The sequence below is a fragment of the Bombina bombina genome, chromosome 6 (assembly GCF_027579735.1).
Source record: "Bombina bombina isolate aBomBom1 chromosome 6, aBomBom1.pri, whole genome shotgun sequence".
In the NCBI taxonomy this organism is placed as follows: Eukaryota; Metazoa; Chordata; class Amphibia; order Anura; family Bombinatoridae; genus Bombina; species Bombina bombina.
Genome location: NC_069504.1, coordinates 651341203 through 651362095, shown reverse-complemented (window position 1 = coordinate 651362095; position 20893 = coordinate 651341203).

Below are 20893 nucleotides of genomic sequence, written 5' to 3'. Positions count from 1 at the left end.
CTGCTTTGTTCAAGGGAGTTCTGGTACATCTGTTTTTTTCTTTCTTGAAGGTGTATTGTTGTGGTTTATTTATGCTATGATATAGATGTCTACTTCAGTAATGCTGCTGCTCCTGCAATTTCTGCTCTGTGTTGCTCAGTCAATGGCAAATCCTTAAGGAACAGCTAGCTGCTGTGTACTAGGGAGTTTTGGTACATTTTGTTCTACTTATTTGGAGGTGTATTATTATGCTTTAATTTTTACACAATGTAACCTAAAGGCATACTTCATTAAAGGTATATATAACCCAAAACATTTATTTTGTAATTCAGACAGCTGCTGTCCTCCTTGACTAGAGTCTACTGCCGTTGCTGCGGTATATGTACAAGTCTCTTTCAGTTCCGCTGTTCCTTCTTCTTTGGTTGTCAGTCAATGCCGCCTAGGGTGGCCCTAGAGGGGGGCACTGAATCTGCCTGGCTGCTGGCATTGGCAAAGCAGCGTGAGGGTGAGTGAAAAATGATTTGCGCACTGGCACACTGAATTCAGGACACACAGCTCTTACTCAGCATTAATCCATTCTTTCTTTGAATCTTATTCTGTGCCGGCAGCCCCTGACTGAGCTGAGCCTGCTGCGCCTGCAAATAATGAATTATGTGGGCAGCAGCATGAATGGCCAGTGGGCACAGCTGTGTAACGCTATCTATGAGAGACTCTGTGCATGCACACAGTCAGTCAGTCAGTCTGTGACGTGGTGGAGGTGGTAGAAGCCAGCCGAGTCTGAGAGGAAAACGTGGATGCGGTAGATGCTGGTGCCTCGTGACTGACACACGCCCCCTCCAGATGGCCCGGTACTGATGGAAGGAGTGAGCAGTAGGTAGGATGGCAGTCACCGCCGGAGGATTTCATTCATAACATAATTCCTCTGGCAGCCGGTTGTATTTTTATTTATTTTTTACCATTACCATGATATGCTAATTAATATGGACATAGCCAGCAGTGTATCTTACATTAGTACCAGTATTATAGTCACAAATAAACATAACTGCCACCCTCTGAGATCTCCTCCCATAAAAATAAAAGAAAACAAATTAGAAAAAAGGGAATGTGGGATTTTAACTCTAGCCCCTTATGAACAGAGGGAGGACCATGCCACACTGGGGGCTCATTTGCAGAGGAATATGTTTCTGCTGTTATGAAGAAAGAATAAAATCATATGGTAAGATAAGTGATTTTATTTTTTAAGTATATAGACATTTTTAATAGTTTAAAAGTAAATTATTTAGTCTTTTTTTTAAGACTCACCGACTGAGGATTCAAGTTCTGGGGATTATTTAAGATGGGGGGCAGCTTAAAGCAGAGGTATATATTTTAAAAGGGAAATAGATTTTTTGGGCCTTATGGTAACAGTTCATTGCAGTCTGGGGTAATAGCAACTGGGGGTCTCAGGGATGTAGTGCTAATCACAGTTAGGGTTAAATTGCACTGGGTGGTTGAGGGATAACTGAGTTGTGGGGGTCTCATGGAGAAAGCCATTGGGGTAATTATGGCTGGGAAGGTCCAAAGAGTAAAGCATAATTTCTGCTGAGGTTAGCTATGGGGGTGATGGCAGTTAGGGTCTGAAGGTGTAGTGCTGGGGTATTTTTGGGAAGTTGTAGTTATGGTTAAGTGCCAATGGGAGCTGGTGAGGTTTATTTTAATTTTTATTATGTTATTTTATTTAGCTTTAGTAGTCATAAAACCTTTTAAAATACAAACATGTAAAGAGAAAAATTAAAGTGATAACCTTAAAGTGATGGTAAATCTGAGCGTTTAATATACGCTAGGATTTACCGTCACTAAAAATAAACTGTAGTTTCAGTTATAACTTATTAAAAAACAGTGCTAAACTCACCCAGTTGGGGCCACAGCAGCTTGCTAAAGTCAGACCCTCTGGCCACTCATGGCACAGAGCTCCTTGCCAATGAGGTAACGTTTCCACCTCTAAACCAAAAGCCATGCAAGCATATGGAACACTGTCGGATGACACACGCGGCTATTGGTTTAGAAGTGAAAACATCACCTCATTGAAGAAAAGAGCTGTGGCATGGGTGGCCGGAGGCTCTGAATTTGGGTTTCATTTAGCTTTAACTAGCAATGGAATGGTATGTAATTGGGGGGGGGGGGGGGCGGCAAAATGTTTCCTCGCCTGTGTGGCCCTGCAGATTTGCGGCCGCTATAGGATCGGGCAGATTGATGTCCGCAAGCCTCAGAGCAGGCGGGCAAGTTATGGAGCAGCGGTCATAACTGCTGTTTCCGGAGAGCCTGAAGGCTCGTGCGCGGAAACAGAGGCATCAATAATAATTATAATTTTGCCCCTTAGACCCTGATATTCAAAACCTCACTGCTCAAGTGAGATGTTCTAAAATGATCCTCTAGCACTGTGAGATCCCTAGTGAAATTTTCAAACTACAGATTTTGCTTTACTTCTCCAAGGGGCATTCCCTGCATTTCTGTATGTGAGGGAGACACAAGCCCAGTGCAATATAGCACTGCTTGACATGAGAGATCTGCTGCATTTACACTTTGTGCTTTATATTTTATATCACTTTACCCTTCAGATTAAATTGTATTACATTTAAACTTTGCACTTTCTGTTTTGTATTTTATTTTGTGTAGAGCAGTGTATTTATGATTGTGATTTTATAAATTTTGATTACAGAGCGGACTCACAGAATTTTCTAAGAAAACGGGAGGAATCTGGACATTCCAGAGAGATGAGAGATGCCTCTGCTATACAAAATTTCACATGGGAGAGAGAAGGTATCTAGAGAACCCCTAGAGCTGATATAAAGGGGTCAATTTATCAAGCTCCGTATGGAGCTTGATGCCCTGTGTTTCCGGTGAGCCTTCATGCTTGCTGGAAACAGAAGCTATGAAGCAGCGGTCTAAAGACCACTGCTCCATAACCTGTCCGCCTGCTCTGAGGCGACGGACAGAAATCAACCTGATCGAATACGATTGCGTTGATTGAAACCCCCTGCTAGCAGCCGATTGGCTGCAAATCTGCAGGGAGCGGCATTGCACCAGCAGTTCACAAGAACTGCTGGTGTAATGTTAAATGCCGACAGCGTATGCTGTCGGCATTTATTGATGTGTGGCGTACATGATACGCTATACAATAAATATACCAAATATCACAATAAGAAAATAAGTGAAATAAATGTGATAATCAAATAAAAAAGTGAACCATAAATTAAAAGTTCATATGTAAGGATATGTTTGTTCCTTTGAGATAAGTCTCCTCACTCCTCTGTGATCCTCCGTGTGTTCTCAAGGAAAAGGAAACAAAATATGCAACATAGTGTTACTCTGTAACCACTTGAAATAACATAGTTCTGCTTGTTTAACGAGTGATTACTCACATTTGATGGAGCTTATGACCAAGCTCAGGGAAATGCGCACTCCCACTTTATACTGGTGGGAAAACAGTACTCGCAGACAAATCTCTTAAAACAAATATTTATTTAAAATACATAAAAAGCATCACAAATGCCCCCAAGACACCTCTTACAAAGGGTAAATGAGCAATAATAAATGTAAGATTACTCAAAAGAGCCGATGCAAGTCCTGGATGGAGATGGATGGAAAAGCAGAACCTTAATCGCTAAATCCACCACCTGACAATACCAGTAGAGAACGCTCCTCCTCCAGGTGTACAGGCAGATGTAAAGACGCACAAGAGAGTGTCAATTCCGACGTACGTTTCGCTAGATCAACTTTTTCAAGGATCATCGTATCAGATCTGTCCGCACTTTAATAAATATACCCCAAAGGCTCAAAATTACAAATGAAAATGACATTTTTTCACTACAATTTAATTTGTTTTTCTCTATATTTTAGTATATATTACTTTTCTATTAGTTAAAATAAGTATATTGTGAATTTTGAGCAAACTTCACCTGCATGCAGTTGGTGAGAAAAATCAGTGAGGCAAGCTTGTTTAAAAATGTTTAGAAATTTTCACAAGACTTGTAAGAGAGCTTCAGATATACCCTGGCAACTCCCCTGTTCTGCCCAAGGAACTGTTCTCTCCCTATAATCATATATAAATAAAGGAATAAATATATCTTTGCAAAAATCCATCAGATATATATTTAAATATATATTAAATAATAAATAGAACATATTATACAATGTGCAGAACATTGGATTATGAAATATGCAATATTATCTTCTTATGTTGTGTTTTTAAAGGGACAGTCTACACCTTAGTCATCTTAAAGTCTTACCTTAGATTAAACTGCAAATAGCCTCCTGCACCTTTTCTATATCATGCAGCAGGGATGGTAAAAAGTTAATTTAAAAAGAATATTGTTCCTGGCCACTTTGAAACAGCTGCCAAGCTATACCCACTGATGACATCACAATCTGGGCTGCATCTAGGCACTCTGCTGAATTGCATTGACAGTCTGTTGAATCTAACTAGTGAGCCTTTTGTGATTGGACACAATATGCAGCACAGATCATGATGTCATGAGTGGGCAGAGCTTGACAGCCATTTCAAAGTGGCCAGAAACAATATTCATTTTAAAATAACCTTTTTGCTGTTACTACTGCATGACATAAAAAAGGTGCATGATGCTATTTGCAGCTTAATCTAAGGTAAGACTTTAAGATGACAAAGGTGTAGACTGTCCCTTTAAATAATTGTGATTCCATTTGCATGACTTGTGGGTGTTAAGTTTTTTTCAACTAATTCGGCTTTATTGACGTCTATGAGGGAATGTGATTTTGCGTTCGTTACTTCTCAAAGTCTATTTGTTACTGCGACTTTGCAAACGCAAAATTGCAAACTTTTTACTTTCAACTCCTAATACGAGCACAAATCTCTGAGCGCAAACTACCACTCTGGCCCTTAGCTGGCAGATACCATAAAAATCAGACACCTTGAATATTAAATGAGGGATTGCCCAGGCTATACAAGATAAGATGAGAGGCCGACAGAGACCGTATGTCACAGTGCCAGTAAGAGTAGTTGCAGTGGTGTCTGAGAAGCAGCAATCTTTCACTGCTGAATATCTAGATCTGCTTGCCTGTTCTCTCAGCCTGACTCAGCCTGCTGTTTAGTAACTCCAGTGGCTTTCATCAAGGTAATGAGGCACTGCTGCCTCCCTGCCATACATCAATACTACACACTAAAAACTTCCTACGCAGTATGAAAGGCCTCTGCACAGGGATTACTCTTCTGGTGAACTGACTATTCTGCACTACATCATAACTTGACATGTTAGCAACACCATTACAGGTGACGTGAACACATGATAGCACATTTACTCTGGAACCTGTTCTTCCACACCTATGGCAGCATGCAGGGCATGCCCCTTGACCCAACCCATCCCTGTTATAGGGACAAATAACACCTTGAGACTTCTATAAACAGTTAGTTATGTGTAAATAAAAATAAAATGTTATTATTTATTTTGCCTCCTGTTCAGGTAAGTTTGTTAAGCTTAGAAAATTGTATATTTTCTAATTCTCAGAACATGAAATGTACCTTTGCTGATTTATTAAGGCTAAACCTAATACATATCTTTCCCTAAATGGCTTTAACTGATGACAACTTTAAAACTATGTACTAACATTTTGACAGCGACTACCCTTGTTGTTTGCAGACTCAAGCCTAGATTGTCTTCTCCAAATAAGGTTGGTGGAGTTTTGGCTATTGACAATTGCAGCAAACAAGATGTCAGCACAAAAGAAATATCTTGTAATTAGCTGTTTACTGTCCCTTTAAAGGGACAGTCTAGGGTACACCCAATACATAATTTTGATTACTTATTGTTACATACCAGAGAAGCATCCTACAACTGGTCCCACATCTAAAAACTTGTAAGAAGTACATGAAACATTTAAATATTCATTGCTTGATACATGCTTAAAATAGCCGCCAAGCTCCTCCCACCTATTGTGTGTATATTTTGTTATGTCCTTTCATCAATCACGATCAATTCGTGAATATGTTTTCCGACTTGCACATGCTGATTTGTGCATGTGAAATTTGAAATAGTTATTTGAAACATATTAAACATGCACTGCTAAATAGCTAACTGGATAAGAAGAAAGCTGTGGGCGGAGCTTGGTGGCCATTTTCGGCTGCTAACAAACAGTCCCGTCTTATCATCTAGCAAAGGTAAACCAGATAGGGTATGAGGGAGTGAATGTTCCAGCATGCACAAGTAGCTGTAGATTTATAAGAAACTTTTCCAATTTAGGGGTGATTCACAATCTATCTATTGAGGCCCTTTTGGCTGTTTTTGTGGTCGAAACGGGTAGTTTTCATTTCAACGTGGTCAAAATAGCACATTTTCACCTATTTCCCGCAGCCAAACAGTTACTCACAATTCACTTTCTAGAAACTTTTCATTAGCAATTTAAGTTTTGACTTTTCTAATTCGACATCTCAAGATACTTGATAAAGCCCCAAAATGGACATCTTTGCAAGTATTCTATGACTATTTGGAATCATTCTACTATGTTGCGCATGTACAAGACACTCTAAAATGGCCACACACATTTACATATGTACAGGTTCATTTACATATTTATCTGATCGGAACAGCCAATAGAATGCAAGCTCAATCTGATTGGCTGATTGGATCAGCCAATCCGATTGACCTTGAATCTGATTGGCTGATTCAATCAGCCAATCAGATTTTTCCTACCTTAATTCCGATTGGCTGATAGAATCCTATCAGCCAATCGGAATTCAAGGGACGCCATCTTGGATGACGTCATTTAAAGGAACCTTCATTCGGACGTCGTTAGAAGAGGATGGATCCGCGCCGGCTGCTTCAAGATGGTCCTGCTCCGCTCCGGATGGAAGAAGATAGAAGATGCCGCCTGGATGAAGACTTTGGACCCTCTGGAGGACATCTTCTTGCCGGTTAGGATGAAGACTTCGGACCCTCTGGAGGACATCTTCTTGCCGGATATGATGAAGACTTTGGACCCTCTTCTGGACGGATCGGTGATACCCGGCTGCGTGAATACAAGGTAGGAAGATCTTCAGGGGCTTAGTGTTAGGTTTTTTTAGGGGGGTTTGGGTTAGAGTAGGGGTATGTGGGTGGGGGGTTGTAATGTTGGGGGGGGTATTGTATGTTTTTTTTACAGGCAAAAGAGCTGATTTCTTTGTGGTATGCCCCGCAAAAAGCCCTTTTAAGGGCTGGTAAGGTAATAGAGCTGTTAACTTTTTATTTTAGAATAGGGTAGGGCATTTTTTTATTTTGGGGGACTTTGTTATTTATTTAGGGGGCTTAGAGTAGGTGTAATTAGTTTAAAATTCTTGTAATCTTTTTTATTTTTTGTAATTTAGTTTAGTTGATTTAATTGTATTTTATTATAGATAATTGTATTTAATTTATGTATTGATAGTGTAGTGTTAGGTTGAATTGTAACTTAGGTTAGGATTTATTTTACAGGTAATTTTGTAATTATTTTAACTAGGTAGCTATTAAATAGTAAATAACTATTTAATAGCTATTGTACCTAGTTAAAATAAATACAAAGTTGCCTGTAAAATAAATATAAATCCTAAAATAGCTACAATGTAATTATTATTTATATTGTAGCTATATTAGGGTTTATTTCACAGGTAAGTATTTAGCTTTAAATAGGATTAATTTATTTAATAAGAAATAATTTATTTTGTTAGATTTAAATTATATTTAATTTAGGGGGGTGTTAGGGTTAGGGTTAGACTTAGCTTTAGGGGTTAATTCATTTATTAGAGCAGCGGCGAGGTCCGGTCAGCAGATTAGGGGTTAATAAGTGTAGGTAGGTGTCGGCAACATTGGGGGGGCAGATTAGGGGTTAATAAATATAATATAGGGGTCGGCGGTGTTAGGGGCAGCAGATTAGGGGTTTATAGGGATAACTTAGGTTGCGGCAGTGTCCGGAGCGGAAGATTAGGGGTTAATAATAATATGCAGGGGTCAGCTATAGCGGAGGCGGCAGATTAGGGGTTAATAAGTGTAAGGTTAGGGGTGTTTAGACTCGGGGTTCATGTTAGGGTGTTAGGTGCAGACTTAGGAAGTGTTTCCCCATAGGAAACAATGGGGCTGCGTTAGGAGCTGAACGCTGCTTTTTTGCAGGTGTTAGGTTTTTTTTCAGCCCAAACTGCCCCATTGTTTCCTATGGGGAAATCGTGCACGAGCACGTTTTTCAAGCTGGCCGCTATCGTAAGCAACGCTGGTATTGAGAGTTGAAGTGGCGGTAAATTATGCTCTACCCTCCCTTTTTGGAGCCTAACGCAGCCCTTGAGAGAACTCTAAATACCAGCGTTATTTAAAAGGTGCGGGGGGAAAAACACACGCTTAGCTAACGCACCCCTTTGGCCGCAAAACTCTAAATCTAGGTGAATGTAACTGCGATGAAGAGCGGATAATTCTTGAATTTTCAAGTTGCGATGTTGCATCTTTCAGTTTGCAAAAAAAAAACAGAGAGAACTGCAGGGGTTAAATATTTTGAGAATACCGCAGACCTGGGGGAGAAATTTGAGCTATGTCCATGGAACAACCCTGTTTAGCCGGCCAGCAGTGGTAAGGAAACTCATGTTACAATAAGGAAAATAAAAGGCTTTGCATTTCAGATTACAAATATGAATTTCACTTCATTTTTGTCATGTGCAATATAGTTTAATTATGATTGTGCACTTTCAAAAAATAAACCTTTACGCTTAACCATAAAGTTTATACTAACCATCTTGAATCCGGCTCCTTTGATGTGCCATGGCAGGTCCATGGCGATGCTTCTTGGTCCCTTGATGGGGCTCCTCGATCTTCTTGGGCGGTCCTCTTCTGATCTTCCATTCGATCCTTCTTCATGCTGTCACTACAGCACACTGAAGATTGAATGCAAGGTTTCCCTTTATATAGGGTGTCCTTGCATTTTTATTGGTAGATTTGTAAATTCAAATTCAAATCAACAGATGGAATTAAAAGCTTTTGTTGGCTGATTTGAATTAGAAAACTATATTGCAAGTGAAAAAAACAAAGTGAAATTCATATTTATAAAACAAAATTCTAAGCCTATTATTTTCCTTATTGTAAAATGATTTTCCCTGCCTCTGCCTCCCAAAATAACTGGATTCAAGATGGTCACTCTAAACTTTGGGGTTTAGTGTTATTTTTTTTTTAAAAATTGTTGGGGGGGGGGGGGGTAGGGGTAAAATAGTTGTTTTTTTTGCAAAAGAGCTAAGATCACTTTTCTTGCGAAAGAGCTATAATCACTTTAAATAGGGCACTGCCGATAATTGCCCTTTTCAGTACGATTTTCAGACTAGATTTTTTAAATTTGTGGGGTTGTTTTCGTTTTAGTATAGGGTTTTTTAAGGGAACTTTAGTTTTAGGATAGGGCTTTTTTTTTACTTTTGATAATCATTTAGTTAATAGTGTAGAGGATTAGTTTGTGAAGTGGGATGTGGTGGATTTGGGTTTAATTGCGTAGCAGGGTTAAAAGATGTGGCAACTTAGGGGCTTTTAGAGTAAGGGGTTTAATTACGATGGGGTTAGCTTTGCAAGTATAGTGTCAAGCTGCGCCGCTCTAGCCGTTGCTAGGAGCACGGCATCTCCTTCCCTGCTCGTTGCCAGGGGCTGTGTCGGGTCTCTCTCAGATGCCGGTCTGGATTCCTGTGGCGCTAATCCTGCGCCTATGTAAGTCCCTCAATAATGATCTATCTGCCCAAGTATAGGTGTTAATTTGCGTGCTCCTAGGTGTGAAAGATCGTTACTACAGTATTTGCTTAAAGTGTTTGAACCCTGCCTGCCTGACTACTCTGCCTGTTTAATCCCTAAATTGCTGGACTGATATACTGCTGCTAAACCCTGCCTGTCTGACTACTCGGCCTGTTTAACCCCTAATTTGCTGGATTGATATACTGCTGCTGAACCCTGCCTGTTTGACTACTCTGCTTATTACCCCTGTTTTTCTGGTTTGCCTAACCCTACCTGCCTGACCATACAAGTGGTGTGCCCTTGGGCTGCTTTGCTGTTGCCAAATCCTGCCTGCCTGATCATTCTAGTGGTGTGCCCTTGAACTGCTTTGCTGTTGCCAAACCCTGCCTGACCATTCTAGTGGTTTGCCTTTGGACTGCTCTACCATTGCTGCTGGGGACTGTCCTGCCTGTGGGAGTGCCGCCTTTCTCATCTTACTAACTTTCTCTGCTTTGGGATATTCCCTATAATTCCGGCTCAACGCCAGGATAACAAGACTACTGGCCGAGTTCGGTCTGATAGAGGAGTATCCCACGAGCATTACATATAGGTGCAAGCTTTTTTTATACTTTGCTGCTCCATTGAAGTTAATGGGATTATTGTGATATCACAAATGCGATGTCCTTTGGATAAGATTTTGCGCATAAAGGATTTTTTACAAGCACAACATTTTTACATTTAGCTTGTAATACCAGTGCTACTAGCAAGGGTAACGCTCGAGCGGGAGAGGTCATTACAGCTAGACCTCAATTTATTCATTTTATATGATTTTTAAATTATGTTTTTTTTTGGTGAGTCCTATTGTAATGTATGCGTCTCCTTCACATTTTTAAAAACAGGGTACTCACTTTTGCGAGACACACTGTTCTCAAGGTAAAAACCTTTATAGAATTAGTACAAGGGCTTCATAGTATAGAATCTCACAAGCTCAGAGAGCTTTATAGAATCAAGCCCAATATGTCCATTCTTCCTCATTAATGCAGTTTGTACATATGTACCAACCACTCTAAGAGTAATTTATGTGTATGCACACATGTATATGCATGTTTGTGTGTGTAATAGCTGTGTGCCGTGTGTGTGTGTAATAGCTGTGTGCGGTGTGTGTGTGTGTGTGTGTGTGTGTGTGTGTGTGTGTGTGTAATAGCTGTGTGCCGTGTGTGTGTAATAGCTGTGTGCTGTGTGTGTAATACATGAACAGAGGAAAGAAAGACGCTGTGTCCCATACAATATCTATTATTTATTGGATACACGCTTTCATATACAATGAGGTGAGCCCCTTATCTGACACATTTTGCACATGCGTACATGCACTTCTTAAGAGAAGTGTGTGTAATAGCCGTGTGCCGTGTGTGTATGTGTAATAGTTGTGTGCCTTGTGTGTGTGTGTATTTGTAATAGTTGTGTGCCTTATGTGTGTGTGTGTAATAGTTGTGTGCCTTGTGTGTGTGTAATAGCTGTGTAGAAAAGTCCAGCAGCACAGCATTGGATATTAAAACAAGAAGTTTATTCCATCATACAACACAAGTACAGAACATGGATTAATCGTCTGATGCGTTTCACACCCTCTAGTGGCACTTCCTCATAGACTGAGGATAATACACCTGTGGCAATCTTTTATGGTTTCCACAGGTAATTTAAATATTAACTCTTTAATGCATTAAAATTAATTTAACAACACACAACATTAAACACAGTCGGCTAGATTACGAGTTTTGCGTTATGAGTAAAAAAGCAGCATTAAGACTCATAACGCTGCTTTTTCACTACCGCTGCTATTATGAGTCTTGCAGGTTTAGGGGCACCGCTCACTTTTTTGGCCGTACCGCAAATTAACTTAAGCAATTTGCATAAAGTCTTTTTTCAATAGGAATTCCATAGCGCCAATATTACAAGCTTTTTTTTGGAGGCCAAAAAGTACGATTCGTAACGCATTCTAAAGTCAGTAGTTATAAGTTTTACTCTACAAAGCAGTAGCATAAAACTCATAACTAAAGTGTTAAAAAGTACACTAACACCAATAAACTACCTATTAACCCCTAAACCGAGGCCCTCCTGCATCGCAAACACTAAAATAAAATCATTAACCCCCTGACGCTCCACTATAATAAACATATTAACCCCTAAACCGCCGCACTCCCGCATCGTAAACAATAGTTAAATATTATTAACCCCTAATCTGCTGTCCCTAACATCGCCGCCACCAACCTACATTTAATAACCCCTAATCTGCATCCCCAACGTCGCCGCCACTATACTAAATTTATTAACCCCTATTAACCTTAGTCTAACCCTAACCCTAACACCCCCTAACTTAAATATAATTAAAATAAATCTAAATAAAAATTACTATCATTACCTAAATAATTCCTATTTGAAACTAAATACTTACCTATAAAATAAACCCTAAGCTAGCTACAATATAACTAATAGTTACATTGTAGCTAGGTTAGGGTTTATTTTTATTTTACAGGCAAGTTTGTATTTATTTTAACTAGGTAGAATAGTTACTAAATAGTTATTAACTATTTACTAACTACCAAGCTTAAATAAATACAAATTTACCTGTAAAATAAAACCTAACCTAAGTTACACTAACACCTAACCTTACACTACAATTAAAAGCAAATTATCAGATATTTAAACTAATTACACCTAATCTAATAGCCCAATAAAAAAAAAAAAGCCCCTCCAAAATAAAAATAAAAACCCCTTGCCTAAACTAAACTACCAATAGCCCTTAAAAGGGCCTTTTGCGGGGCATTGCCCCAAATAAATAATCTCTTTTACCTGTAAAAAAAAATACAAACAACCCCCCAACAGTAAAACCCACCACCCACACAAGCAACCCCCCTGAAAAGGGCATTTGGATGGGCATTGCCCTTAAAAGGGCATTTAGCTCTATTGCTGCCCAAACCCTAACCTAAAACTAAAACCCACCCAATAAACCCTTAACAAAAACCCTAACACTAACCCCTGAAGATCCACTTACAGTTTTGAAGAGCCGACATCAATCCTCAACGAAGCCGGGAGAATTCTTCATCCAGATAGCATCTTCTATCTTCATCCATCCGAGCTCAATCCTATTTGCTGATTGGATCAGCCAATAGGATTTTTTCACCTTTAATTCCGATTGTCTAATAGAATTCTATCAGAAAATCGGAATTCAAGGGACGCCATCTTGGATGACGTAATTTAGTCGTCGGAAGAAGAGGATGCTCCGCGCCGGATGTCTTGAAGATGGACCCGCTCCGCGCCGGATGGATGAAGATAGAAGATGCCGACTGGATGAAGACTTCTGCCCGTCTGGAGGACCACTTCTGCCGGCTTGGATGAAGACTTCTCCCGGCTTCGTTGAGGACTTCTTGCCGCTTCGCTGAGGACTTCTTCTGGCTTCGTTGAGGATGAATGTTGGTTCTTCAAAACTGTAAGTGGATCTTCAGGGGTTAGTGTTAGGTTTTTTAAGGGTTTATTGGGTGGGTTTTAGTTTTAGTTTAGGGTTTGGGCAGCAATAGAGCTAAATGCCCTTTTAAGGGCAATGCCCATCCAAATGCCCTTTTCAGGGCAATGGGAGCTTAGGTTTTTTTAGTTAGGATTTTATTTGGGGGGTTGGTTGTATGGGTGGTGGGTTTTACTGTTGGGGGGGTTGTTTGTATTTTTTACAGGTAAAAGAGCTGATTTCTTTGGGGCGATGCCCTGCAAAAGGCCCCTTTAAGGGATATTGGTAGTTTAGTTTAGGTTCGGGTTTTTTTTGGGGGGGGGGGGCTTTTTTATTTTGATAGGGCTATTAGAATAGGTGTAATTAGTTTAAATATCTGATAATTTGTTTTTTATTTTGTGTAATTTAGTGTTGTTTTATTTTTGTAATTTAGGTTATTGTATTTAATTTATGTAATTGATTTAATTGTAGTGTAAGGTTAGGTGTTAGTGTAACTCAGGTTAGGTTTTATTTTACAGGTAAATTTATATTTATTTTAGCTAGGTAGTTAGTAAAGACTTAATAACTATTTAGTAACTATTCTACCTAGTTAAAATAAATACAAACTTGCCTGTAAAATAAAAATAAACCCTAATCTAGCCACAATGTAACTATTAGTTATATTGTACCTAGCTTAGGGTTTATTTTATAGGTAAGTATTTAGTTTTAAATAGGAATTATTTAGGTAATGATAGGAATTTTTATTTAGATTTATTTTAATTATATTTAAGTTAGGGGGTGTTAGGGTCAGGGTTAGACTTAGGTTTAGGGGTTTATAACTTTAGTATAGTGGCGGGCTGGCGGAAACATTGGGGGCGGCAGATTAGGGGTTAATAACAGTAATGTAGGTGGCGGCGATGTTAGGGGCGGCATATTAGTGGTTAGTAATATTTAACTAGTGTTTGCGATGCGGGAGTGCGGTGGTTTAGGGGTTAAAATGTTTATTATAGTGGCGGCGATGTCCGGAGCGGCAGATTAGGGGTTAATAAGTATAATGTAGGTGTCAGCGATGTTGGGGATGGCAGATTAGGGGTTAATAAGTGTAAGATTAGGTGTGTTTAGACTCGGCGTTCATGTTAGGGTGCTAGGTGTAAACATAAATTTAGTTTCCCCATGGGAATCAATGGGGCTGCGTTGGAGCTTTACGCTGCTTTATTGCAGGTGTTAGGCTTTTTTTCAGCCAGCTCTCCCCATTGATGTCTATGGGAAATCGTGCACGAGCACGTACAACCAGCTCACCGCTGACTTAAGCAGTGCTGGTATTGGAGTGCGGTATGGAGCACAATTTTGCTCTACGCTCACTTATTGCCTGTTACCGCCTGGTTTATGAAAACCTGTAATACCAGCACTGCAGGTAAGTGAGCGTTGACAATAACGTGCAAGTTAGTATCGCACCCCTCATAACACAAAACTTGTAATCTAGCAGAGTATATGTCCCGGTTAATTTAAGTTCTAGATTCTGTAAAATAACTTGTTAAGGGAAATATACAAACAAATCACTCATATATAATTGTAACGTTATGGACTGTCTCTTTAAGGATATTCCAAGGCAAGGTTATATAAGTCTCCTCCCTTTCCTGCCTCAGTGCTAAGTAATTTGTAGTTGAAGGCATAACAGGCTGAATCTAACTTTAGCTTAGCCAAATCCAAGTGATATTAAAGTGGATGTAAAGTCAATGCTATCGCCCAATCACATATTGTTTAACAATCAAAATTAAGTGGACTTTAATTCATCGTTTTTTTTTAATCTACCATTTAATCAATATATAAACCTATTTATTCGGAATTGTCTTACTCGCTTCCTCCGCCCGCCATTTTGGACCGCATATCCAACGTTGATTGACACTCTATTCTACTAATAATATTTCACACCCCGTGGCGTCCAGCCCCTTTTCGGAGACGTCAGAAATTCTTTATGCGCATGCGTTCCCAGCACTTGTTTAGATGATAATACATCAGTGCCGATAGAGATTTAGTAAACAGTACTAACGCATGCGCATATTAGACACATTAGTGTTAAGCGCATGCGCAAAATAACTAATAATCTTGAACAAGCTTTTCAAATACGTAATAGAGCAGGAGGGGCCGCTCTATATGTAATGTGGCCGAAATACCGGAAGAAATGGATGGGAGGAGTTAGAAACGAAAACGCAGCTAAGTTTACATATAAAATATAAATAGATATTTTGAATTTTTTGTAAAAAAAATAATGCGTTTTAACTAATGCAATGATTGTGAATTGATATTGAGTACTAATTAAGAGAAAATTTACATTCACTTTAACTGTGCTTTATTTTGCTGTTACATTTCAGCTTGAATCCTTTGCAACACTGTTGCCAAAATCTCTAGTTACTTTGATTCTGCTGAACGCTGTGTTCACAGCACTTGCTGCTCAGAGGGATCAGATTACTTTCACTGACACCTGAAGCTGCAGCACACTGAGACGCCAGCGGTAACACTTCCCCTGCACATACCAGTAACGCTTACAGCACACAGCCAACACGCTGAGCGTCTTCTTACAACTGTCTCACAGGATCTAGCTCCTGAGCTCCACGCTGCATACCTGAGTACACGCAACTAAGATATTACTTGCCGGACCATCTCCTAAGCTCTCAGGATCAGTGAGTAACGCTCTGCTATTAGTCAATTAGATATATGTGTCTGGATCTCTCACTCATTCTGTGAACTTGATATATCTTGTATGCTTGCTTACAATAGCGGTACCGCTGCAACCAACACTTCAGCAGGTGACACTTATTTCTGTTAAGTCAGCCTATTTCATAGCTGCATATTACTTATTGGAATCTGACTTCCTTACAATGGAATAACGTCCCCAGCTGGATTAGCTCTAAAGAACCTCTTCAGTATAAGTCTTTATTTATCAATGGATATTGTGAAAGTACAGCTGTACTACCCCTAACTTATAATTAAACACACGTTACTTATGTCCTCATATCTCTCAATATGTAAATCCTATCTATCTATTGGGTGGTTCTTTGGTTGTAAACTTTGTGTTCTACTCCTCATTATGATGTGTGTTATGACTAATGCTTTCTTACACACTATTGGTTATTTCTACTTCCTTCCTGACTTCTCTTAAGTCCCCTCATGTCAATGAGCAAAATCCTGACTCTCTTTGTTTAAGAGTCTAAGGTGTGGTGTGAGACTGAGTGGCACAAAGATTGCATGCATTTCTCCTATAAACATTCTTACTTGCCTTACAATAATATGCAATATGCAAACATGCACATATTAATATTGAATATATATACACCTAAAAAGTATAAACTAATGTGCAAGATTAAAGATAAAGATAGTATTGATAAAGATAGTATCATTTCGCTTTAAAGACATACCGCATTCCTTATCATATTGGCACTCCATGCCTGCTAAGTCAATTATTTATTTTTCACAAATTTTATATCTGGAATATTATGCATTTTATATACTCATATAAAGGCAAAGAGATTCATACTCAATAACTGTATTCCCTTTACCTTATTAGGCAAAAAAAAACTCTTTAGCGGGATACCACATTAAGAGATCATATGAGACTCTACAATTCCCAGTATATAATGTATAATAGCTCTATAACAGTTTTCTTCACAATCCTATTTCCGGATGTCATATGTTAAATAAGGGTGTCCAATCTCATACAGTTTTATCAACTTAGGTTTGAACATATATAAGAGTGAACCATATATAATCATTCAGCTTTTCCAGATATATATGAATATTATATATATACACTCCACTTTCCTCTAAACACACAAGTATGCAGGAGTAATTTATAATAGTTATCCCTCATGGAAAGAAGAATATGAATGTGGACATATATATATGCCAAAACTATATAAGGACATTACAACTAATAACTATAACAAAAATTCAGGGATGAATATATATTAAAGAAAACTTATACAAAATAACTAATATCCCATTGCAGGTTTAAGCCAGTGGGTACCCTGATTTTGAGCCTATGGCCCATATTTATCAAGCTCCGTACGGAGCTTGAAGGGCCGTGTTTCTGGCAAGTCTTCAGACTCGCCAGAAACACAAGTTATGAAGCAGTGGTCTAAAGACCTCTGCTCCATAACCCTGTCCGCCTGCTCTGAGCAGGCGGACAGGAATCGCCGGAGATCAACCCGATCGAGTATGATCGGGCTGATTGACACCTCCCTGCTGGTGGCCAATTGGCCGCGAGTCAGCAGGGGGTGGCGTTGCACCAGCAGCTCTTGTGAGCTGCTGGTGCAATGTTAAATGCGGAGAGCATATTGCTCTCCGCATTTAGCGAGGTCTTGCGGACAGTGGGTTTTCTAAAGGTCCTAGATACTATTCTCATATTCTCAATGTCACCTTCCAGCGTCACATCCAGGAAGTCAGTCCTAACGGAATCAATACCCCCCAAGAAATTTCAAACACATGTCATTGTCATTTAGAAAATTAAGGAAAAGACCAAATCTAATCTCATCAAGAGGTTCATCAATGATCAAAATAAGATCATCGATGAACCTCCTATAATAAAGGATTTTATCAGTATGACTCATATAATCACTGATATAGATATATCTCAGCTCCCAGTAGCCTACATACAAATTAGTGAAAAAGGGGGCAAATTTCACCCCCTTCGCCGTACCGCAACACTGGAGATAAAACATAACATTAAATATTAGAAAATTTAAATTCCTTTAAACTCTCTAGAAGATGAGATGAATCTCTCAGATAACTGTACAGATTTTTCACTATTGGCTGAAGGATAGAAGAATACAACCACTCAGATAGTGGTACAAGTAGGAACCCAATGCCCGATACAATGGGCCTTCCTGGTGGCCATTCAGGATTCTTGTGCACCTTCGGCAAATAGTGAAACAACGGTGCAATGGGGAACTCAGGAACCAGATGTGATAAATTCTCCTGTCTGAATACTTCTAGATAAATGCCATGATTAAGTAATGTCAATCATTGTTTCTTAAACACAAATGTGGCATTCCCACTGAGTAGCTTATAAGTGGAAGTATCACTGAGTTGGCACAGAGCCTATTTAAAATAATCCCTTTTTTTTAGGATAACTATGTTTATTGGAGTTTCTAATCACTATATCTTGATAACTCTGAAGAGACTCTAGCACCAATTTTTCAGACCTCCTAATATTTTGTTGAACTGGTTTCTTCATGGATGCCAAATTCAAATTAGTACTTACTTTGGGTAATGGTTGTAATGCAAAGTATTTCTTAAGAGTGAGCTTTCTGATGAATCTGTTGACCTCAAGCAGATTATTAAATGGAGAAAAATCTCTTGTTGGGACAAAGTCTAACCCTCTGCTTAACAGATTCGCCTGATCTTCACTCAGGACATAATTAGACAAATTGATTACATTAAGGTTCATTAGTCCAGATTCTTTGTTGCTTCTTTTATTTTTCTTCTTATTTTTGGATCTTCTGATCTGCCTAAAGGGATTTTTGTTCCTTTCTTTGATTCTTTCTTTGAATCTTTTTTGTACTCCTTGGGGCGTACAACTGGATCCTCACTTTCAGTTTCATTGGTGCTGATAACCTGTGCAGAATGGGAAGACAAAGAAGAGATAGAGGAGACAGAGGAGGAGTGAACCAACTGCGAAAAATGAATAAAAGTAGAAATGTCCAGCAGCACAGCAGTGGATATTAAAATGAGAAGTTTATTCCATCATTTTTTTATTCACTTTGGTTGGTTCACTGTTTATCCTGGCACTGCACCCTGCCCATGTGTGGTCTCTTTGTTTCTGCTGTATGATCGATTCTATGGCGTCTGACATCATCAGTGGGAGCCGATCATGAACGCTACATGGTAAGTTCGGAGTAACTGCTTTTGAAATTGTACTATGTATGTGTAATAGTTGTGTGCCATGTGTGTATGTGTAACAGCTGTGTGCTGTGTGTGTGTAATAGCTATGTGCCGTGTGCGAGTGTGCAATAGTTGTGTGCCGTGTGTGTAATAGCTGTGTGCCATTTGTGGGCCATGTGTGTATGTGTAATAGCTGTGTGCCGTGCGTGTATGTGTATTAGCTGTGTGCCATGTGTGTATGTGTAATAGCCGTGTGCCGTGTGTCAGTGTGTAATAGCCATGTGCCGTGTGTCAGTGTGTAATAGCTGTGTGCCGTGTGTGTGTGTAATAGCAGTGTGACATGTGTGTGAGTAATAGCTGTATGCCCTGTGTGTACAGTATGTGCAATAGCTGTGTGTCGTGTGTATGTGTAATAGCTGTGTGCCGTGTGTGAGTGTGTAATAGCTGTGGGCCATGTGTGTGTGTAATAGCTGTGTGCCATGTCCAGGGCCACCACTAGCAATTTTGGTGCCCCTTACTTAACCATTGATCAGCCCTCCTTTGACATGTGCAATTTTTGACCAAGTGACTAAAACGTATATGCACTTTATTCTTATGTATAGTAAAATGTGGAAATGTTGTAAAGGTAGCAACACACAGACACAGAAACACACATAAGGATTCACATATAGACAGTCTAGCAGACATGCAAAGAAACACACAAACAATCTCAGACACAGACACCCACACAGACACTCAGCACTTGTTTACATTGACCTGACAAGTAATGAGGTAGACTACAGTTTTGTCAAAAAGGAGATTTTCAAGACAAAATATGGAATTCTGATTATCTTTTTATCAAGGAAGACGCCAACTATATAATGACAACAGCATGCAGTGGCTGAAAGGAAGGGCCATGAACTGCCAAAACAATAATTTAAAGGTTAAGTGGTGGATTGGTGACTTTCAGAAAGGGCTCATTAGTCTCAAAGTCTGTAGAAAGATGTGAATAATCAGTAGTAAGGTAAAAATGTCTTAAAAAGCAACAGACAATGGGCACACACACAAACACAAACTTAAACACAAACTTGCACATACACCCAAGGAAACACCCACAAAGACAGCCTCAAAAATCACACAAAGACATACACACTCACAGACATCCACAGAAAACTGACAAAGACATACACACACACAGAGAGACAACCACAGAAAACACACAAGACAGACACACACAGACTCTCACAGAGACATCCACAGAAAATGCAAACACAGACACACAAACCCTCACAGAGAGATTCACAGAAACAAAAATACATACACACTCATAGAGACACCAACAAAAGCACAAATACATAACCACAAATGCCCACAGAAACACTTACAGGAGATAAAATTTCTGCATATTGCCATCCCCTAAATCAACAGTTTGTGACATGCATAATAAAAAAATAGCAGAAATGAAGAGATCACTTTTTAAAGAATCATATTTGTAAATGTGAAAACAAAAAATACTTCTGTGAATTCAAAATTGTACATCTGTCAGAATGGGTAGAGGAAGAAAAGTACTTTTGAAAGGTTGATATATGTTTGGGTTTCCCCAACCAAGAGCACCACTTCAAATCTGTTGTACAAATGTTCCCATTTGTCAGCTGTACTTATGGATTTTGAAAATGCTGTACTCCATATGGTCTTGGTGGAACCAAAAGCTGTGGCACTAGGTCTCATGACGATAAATCTGGTTAAATGCAGGATTTAGGCTTGTTTGTATGTATTTCTAAATTAAGTCAGCTGTGGTGTAAACTGAACAGTGTTAAGTTAACCTGTCTGCCTGAGAGTATAATGTTTTATGCAGAAGTAAAACTCTTAGATAAAATGCCTCCTGGTATCT